The following is a 7,781-nucleotide window of genomic DNA, read 5'->3' on the forward strand; positions in this document are numbered from 1 at the left end:
AAGACAGGGCATAGACCATGGAAGAAAACACTGCTCACTGGCTTGTTTTCCATGATTCACTCGCAGCCTGCTTCCAGGACCACCTGCCCAGGGATGGCATCACCCATAGTAAACTGGGTTCCTCCCGCATAATCATTAATCAAGAAAATGTCCTGCAGACTTGTCTACAGGCAGCATGATGAAGGCACTTTCTCAAACTAAGGTTCTTCTAGCTTGTGTCAAAGTAACAGCAACAACAACAACAAAAACAAATTGGGAAGCTAGCACGCGCGCACACACACATACGTGCACATGCACATGCTTGTTATAAGTTTCTCCTTCATAAGCATGTTGTCATAGTTCAAGCTATAATAAGACAACATTAATCAGGTAGCTTATAAGCAACATAAATGTACGTCTTCAGGTCCAGAGGCTGAGAAGTCCACGATTAAAACAGATTGTGTGCCTAGTAGTGGGCTGCTCAACATTTCCATTGATAGTATCTTCTAGTTACAGCCTGACATGATGGATGAATAGGATTGTTCTCTGATTTGGGGTGTGTGTGTGTGTGTGTGTGTGTGTGTGTGTACATATGTACATGTGTGCATGTGTGCATGGCCAAAGGTGGATGTTGGATAGCTTTCTCAATTTTTCTTGTCTTAGTTAAGGTTCCTATTGTTGCAGTTAAATACCATGACCAAAAGCAACTTGGTGAAGAAAGTGTTTGTTTGGGTATACACTTCTATACCATAAGCCGCCATCATTAAAAGAGTCAGGCGGGAACTTGGAGACAGAGACACGAACCGGTGCAAAAGCCATAGGACAACACTGCTTACTGGATTGCTGCTTATGGCTTGCTCCTTTCTTACAGTACACAGAACCACCAGCCCGAGGACAACTCCACCCACGGTGAGGTAGACCATCACACATCAATCATCAATCAAGAAAAACCATCAGAATTGCCCAAGACCTATTTGGAGAGGGGATTTTCTTTCTTTCTTTTTTTTTTTTCCTCTCTCTCTCCCTCTCCAAAATGACTCTACCACATGTCAAATTGACATAAAAAGAGCCAGCACAGCTCTCAAAGCATTTCCACTAAAATCAGACACAAGACAAGGGTGGCCACCCATCCCCATCCTGTTCAGGGCAGTATTTGAAGTCTTACCTATATTACATAGGATAAGTGAAGACGATAGGGGCTACAAATAGGAAAGGATGAAGCCACATATTCTTGTGTGCAGACAATATGATTCTATGTAAATGACCCTGTGGTGGTTTGAATGAGAATGGCCCTCATGGGCTCATACATTTCATGCTTAGTCCCTAGTTGATGTGGGAAGTGTAGGCTCAATTTTCTTAACAAATATATTTTCTTATGAACTTAATAACCTCACTTGTAACCCGACTAACCTAAACAATAGGAAAAAAAGATTAAAGAATACAATACCGAAACCGTAAGGATATCAGTTCTGAGGAATGATTCTCTTGGTGTAATCAGCAGGAGTTCTTGTGCTGGAACCTGGAGTAACCAGAACCTGGAACCTCAGCAGGAGCCCGAAACATCAGCAGAAGCCCAGAGCCCTGAAGCCTTCCCTCTAGGAAGGCAGGTCTCTCTAGGAGAGCTCAAAGTGGAGTCATGAACAGCCAAAACTATCCCAAGTCTCCAAAAGCCCGCCTCCAGCTTGGGCTCATTTATATATCTCCTCCCAGAGTCTGTTCACGGATCTTTTCAGCTGGCAACAATTAAGCTCCCGCATGAGGTGGTTTGTCTTCTATTGGATTAACATCACCTGTTCTCTCATAAGACTCTTCACCATCCCACACTTAGGATCATAACAAAAAAAGTTATCTCTCCGTCAGGGAAGAGTAGGAGATGTGCCTTTGTTGGAGGAAGTGTGTCACTGGGAGTGAGCTTCAGGTTCAAAAGCCTACATGAAACCCAGTCTGTCTCTGTCTCGGTCTCTCTGTCTCTGTCTCTGTCTCTCTGTCTCGCTCTCTTTCTCCTCTGTCTCTGTCTCTATCTCTGTCTCTCTCTCCTCTCTCTTTTTTTTTTTTTTTTTTTTTTTTTTTTTTTTTGGTTTTTCAAAACAGGGTTTCTCTGTGTAGTCTTGGCTGTTCTGGACTCACTTTGTAGATCAGGTTGGCCTCAAACTTACAGCAATCTGCCTGCCTCTGCCTCCCGAGTGCTGGGATTAAAGGCCTGTGTCACCACGTCCCTCTCTCTCCTCTCTCCTCTCTCTCCTCTCTCTCTCTCTCTCCTCTCTCTCGTCTGTTTCTCTCTCTTCTCTCTCTCTCTCTCTCTCTCTCTCTCTCTGTGTGTGGTGTGTGTCTGTGTCTGTCTGTCTGTCTGATGTCTCTCGGTCTGTGTCTGTGTGTGTCTCTCTGTCTCTGTCTCTCTGTCTCTGTCTCTGTCCCTCTCTGCTTGCTGCCTGCAAATCAGGAAGTAGAGATCTCAGCTACTCCCCACTGTGGTGATGATGGACTAAGCCTTTGAAAGCAAGCTCCTAAGTAAATGTTTTCTTTTTGTAAGAGTTCCCGTGGTCATGCTGTCTCTTCACAACAAAAGAACAGCAATGAAGACTAACTGTAAGGACAGAAAATTCCTGTAACAGATAAATGCACTCAGCAAAGCAGCAGAGTCAGTAGCTTCCCTCTGTAGAGACACCAAACATGCCAAAAAAGCAATTGTGAAACAATACCGTTGTCAATAGTCTCAAAATACATTGGAATAAGTTCTTTATTAATGGCTGATGTGGTAGGGTCCACACCGCTCTGAAAGACTTATGCAATGCAAAATTAAATACAATGAACAAAGAAACTGAGGACGGTACCAGAGAAGGAATGTTCTCACACTCATGGACTGGTAGATTTATTATTGTGAAAATGGCCATCCTGCTAGGTGTGGTGGCGCATGCCTTTAATCTCAGCACTTGGAGGCAGAGGCAGGTGGATTTCTGTGAGTTCGAGGCCAGCCTGGTCTACAAAATGAGTCTGTCTCACAAAACGAAAAGCAACAAAAAGAAAATGGCCAATCTATGGATTCAACACAATCTCCATCAAAATAGCTCATAAGAGATATCTCATACACAATTTACAAATAAAACACATATTGCTTTCTATTGTCAGTTTCATGGTCAAATGGTTCTTACATGTTTATTGCAAGCAGATTTGTATCTGTAAGTTGCCTATGCATGGTATTTAATCATAATTTCCCTAATAAACTCATATCCCAATCCACCAACACTTTCCATTAAATTCTTTGGAAAACTAATCTGATCAATGATCTTCTCTTGAACTATTTCCCATCTTCAGAAAGTGATTTCATTAAACCAAGACTTACTTCTGCCTCGATTCTACTGATGATGACTGAAATCTTTAGCATTTTGCAAAGATTAGATGATCATGTGACATTACTCCTATAAAATCTTGCAACTCATTAAATTTAACTTAACTTCATATTTCAAACCTAAACTCAACGTTTTTTTCTTCGTGATTGAGTATAATTAATTTTTCACAAAGCCAAGCCGAGGTTTTAACTAACTAAGCAAATTTAAATACTGGCAGAATATTTCATTTGTTTGTGCAATGTATACTAGAATGACTGAAGACATGCAATTTAAATTTTAATATGCCCTATCAACATTTTCTCCAATGTCTCTGCAATTATAGCAACCTGTCACTTACAGTGGGAATAGATTTTCATAGTGACAATTCACACCATTCCAAATCCAAGCCACGAACAGAGTGTGATGACCCCAGAGTTGGGAATTGATATCAAATAGCACGTGATGACAATGTTCAAATAGAGCAAAATCATTCACTCGCATGCTCTGAGTACCAGTTACAAGCTTGTAACCCAGACATGGAGCCCAGCATTACCATGAATCCCACCATTTTCCTATCTACAGGACGTCAGATGGCCCCCTCCCTCCCTGTGTCCTGGTAACGGACTACTTTCACTTGTACCAGGGGACATAACAAGTGTTGATTTAGATAAAATGGACAGACTTTTAATCATTGCTCATATTTCTTTAGTGGATTTTTATTCTGACTGGTCATTTCAGCCAGATGTTACGTTCAGTTTCAAGTTGTTGAATTGAATGTCAGATGCTGCATCCAATTTTGAGGTATGTTCAGTGAAGGATATTGAACTGAAAACAAGCAGGTCTGACAGAGTTGACTATAGTCAGCACTCTGTTGTAGTGCAGAGATACAGCGTGAACCAAGCCTCAAAGTGTTTTTTAATGAAATGATGATGGAGAGAGAATGCCTGGCCAGCAAGCAGTGAAAGCTCCCGCAGATTACATCAGGCAAAAGAGAAAGAAGTAGTTAAGAACTTCAAATTTTAAAAGACAATTGCTCTCATTCACAGTAAAAGAAATTTTTGGGTACTTGGAGCAAAAGCATTCAAGGTAGCAACTGTGCCTTCATTTCTGCATTTAGAGATGTCTCAAAACCAGAGAGATACGGTGTAGACAACAAATTTATAAACCACCAGGTGTTGTGGATCTCTGACAAATTTTGACCTGATTGACAACTGGAACCAAGACGAATGTGTCCTTCTCACCTAAGAAGTGGCATTTGATAACAAAGAGAAATTGCCAGGATTAACTTTTCACATGTTCTCCTTTCCCCCCTTGAAATTAGGTACAAAAGTTTAGAAATATCTCAGAATGAAATAACCCAGCAGCTGAGCTGGGGAGGAGAGGGGACGGGAGGGGGGAATATAAGCTTTTCACATGACAACGGTGACAAAATTAAACATCCTCTCCTGCATATACAGAAAATGCCGGTGCATTGCTCTGTAATATGATAACATGACAGCGTTAGGCATATGTATGTCTTTGGAAACTTTAAAGTTGTTTTAATTTCTGGAAATCTCAAGCAACTGGAATGACCTGCATTCTTGGAAACTGCACTGAGGAGGACCTACCATACACCTGACCCAATTGGCACAGCTCCAGGAGAGCAAGACCAAGGTGGAGCAAAGATCCTCTCCGCAAAACGAACATGCAGCAAACAGCACAGTTTAGTGAGGCAACAGGATGAGATTTAAGAACCTGAAAAACAAATGTCAAATGGTTTATATGGTAGAAATAGTTAACCTATATTTTCATAATTCCATGCATATTTTATTTTGAATAAACTAACAGAAGGTTGGGGCTTTTTTAATTAACTTATAATATTGATCCTACTAATTACAGGCTGGCAAAATCCCTGAGATTTGGCTCTCAGCAGCTAGCATAAGCCAGCTCTCTCCACATCCATTGCAATGCATAGCTCGACAGTCTTCAGAAGATCATTTTAATATAAGTAATAATTAAAAAGGTGTGTCTAATATTGATGCATTTGTGAGTGTGTGAGAGAGAGGAGGAGAGAGGGGGAGGGCTGGAGGGAGGGAGAGAGAGAGAGAGAGAGAGAGAGAGAGAGAGAGAGAGAGAGAGAGAGAATAATGAATACTGCTGCTGGCTTCTAGCTGTTCTGGCTAAGATCTTTCTTTTTGCCACTGAAGCAAGTGTGTTTCTTAAAACCCTCACTGGCACCTATGGGAAGTCTTAATGTGCTTGTAGTTGGTTACTGATTACCAAGGGTCAGGAGGGAAATGATACAGTGGCTGTTAAGCGACTTCTGGACTTCTTGATTCTACAGTTTGGTCACCCAGCAGGGACACATTCCTCTAAGAGTCTCCACTGCCTCCTGTGAGCCTTCACTGAAAGATGCAGGTAAGCAAAAACTATGTATTTAACATTCTACTACCAGGATAAAAAAGTTCTTAACACTTGTGATGGTAGTGACACTGTTTCTCAGGCAGAGTGTATTCAAAGTTTACTTCTATAAAATACTTTCTGAGTGCTTTAGATGATGGCTAAAATTTAAAAACAAAGCATAAAATTATAATTATGGTGAGTAAAAGTATTTTAAAATAAAAATGTATTCTCAACATTGGGATTTCCATTGAGAAATATAGGAGAAACTCAAAAACCCTTGAGCTGTGTAGCTCATCAGTTTCCAAAGGGCTCAATTTCATCTTTTTGCTTGAGAGTTAGTTACCCTTTTTTATTTTAAAAAATAGAAACAGTATGGGGGTCCTTCACAAAATAATAATTCCAGCAAATTCCATAAAGTATGTAATATAATTAAAGTGAATGTATCTAGTTCTTCTGATATGTCTTAGATGGAGACAGATTTATTCTTTGTAGAATCTTAGCTATCTGGATATTTGTTTTTCATGTATAATAATCTAGTAAACACGCAGCATTCAATTTTACCTTAACTGAAGCTTTGCTTGCCAAGATAGTAATGTCATCATTTCTGGCTTCTCAAACAAAAGACAGAAACGGGATGAGGGTTAATTAATCAAAGTTCCTTTCCCAGCCTTACCACTGGCTTTTTTCTAGAGGAAAATGGGCAAGGCACGTCTGGCAAAGTCTTACATAAACTAAGCAATATCATACTTTACTTTTCTTGCTGTTGGGAACGGAAACCAATGCTTCACACATGCTAGACTTGCATTCTACTGTCTGTCCAAGAAATATCATTTTTATTTCAAAAATATCTTATTGCTCAGCCCATACAATGTTACCTGTATGTACATGATTTCACAGCTGACCACTTGATATTCCATAACTAATTTGCATGCTCTTACCTGGGGAAGGCTTTCTCCCATTCTCAGCAGTTCTCAGTTGCCTGTAGTTCTTTATCTAGGACTGAGGCCTCATGGGATTTCCCCCTCCGTGTTAGCATGCCTATTGGTGTGCCCCCTCCATGTTAAGATGCCTATTGGTGTGTCCTCTTCCATGTTAATGTGTCTGTTGTGTGTCCCCTTCCATGTTAGCGTATCTATGGGTGTGTTATTATTGCTCGGGTCTTGTTTAGGTGGTAATATTGGTGAGAATTCATAGACATAGCTTTTCTGACATTTCTAGGAGACAGAATCTCACAGAAAATTTCCAGTTCCTCTGGCTCTAACTATCTGTCTGCTCCCTTTTTTTTTTTTTGCAATGATTCCTGAGCTTAGGTGATGTTGCATTTATATGTCAGTGTGTGTGTGTGTGTGTGTGTGTGTGTGTGTGTAACAACAATTGAAGAAAAAATAGCCATGAATTGGAAAGGCAGCATGATTGGGTTCACAGGAAGTGTTAGAGGAAAGAGAAGGGTGGAATGCTGTGACTCTATTACATAATTCCAAAACCAGTATTTTTTAAAAAATGCAAAAGCAAGATCTCTCACTACTGACTTAGGTGTCAGCTTCGTACGTACTCTCTGGAATCCTGGGTTACCAACAGGTTTTCTTCCTTCTCTAGACCCTAATTTGGAACTTCCTTTTTTTTTTCCTTCCCACTGATGCCAAGGTCACCCAGGTGAATGGGGTGGTGGAGACTGCCTACTCTCCTTTCTCGGAGACCTGGTTTATCACTTCCCTTCTGATTCAGTACTGAGTTTGTGACGTCAGGACTGACAGGGTAAAATGACTAGGATGGTGACAAGATGCTCTCAGTCTTCCTTCCCGAAGTCTACCCTGGCTTTGGGCATGGCCTTCCTCAGAAGAACACTGAATGTCTTCTGGGAAACGAGGATTAAGCTACTTCTTGGTTGCCAACCACCTGTGGACAGAACACGTTCCTTTAAGAGTCCAGTACACTGTGTAGTCCGTGTTGTCAGGAACATTACTCCTCTACAACTCTGCTGTTGAACACAGACAGTCAGCATTTCCCTCTCCCCTGGTCCCAAATAGGGTGATGGCAATGTGCACACACTGTGGGTGCTTAAGTCTCTGACCACCCTGCCCCAAATGCACATAA

This window comes from Acomys russatus, chromosome 10 (genome assembly GCF_903995435.1).
Source record: "Acomys russatus chromosome 10, mAcoRus1.1, whole genome shotgun sequence".
NCBI classification, from domain to species: Eukaryota; Metazoa; Chordata; class Mammalia; order Rodentia; family Muridae; genus Acomys; species Acomys russatus.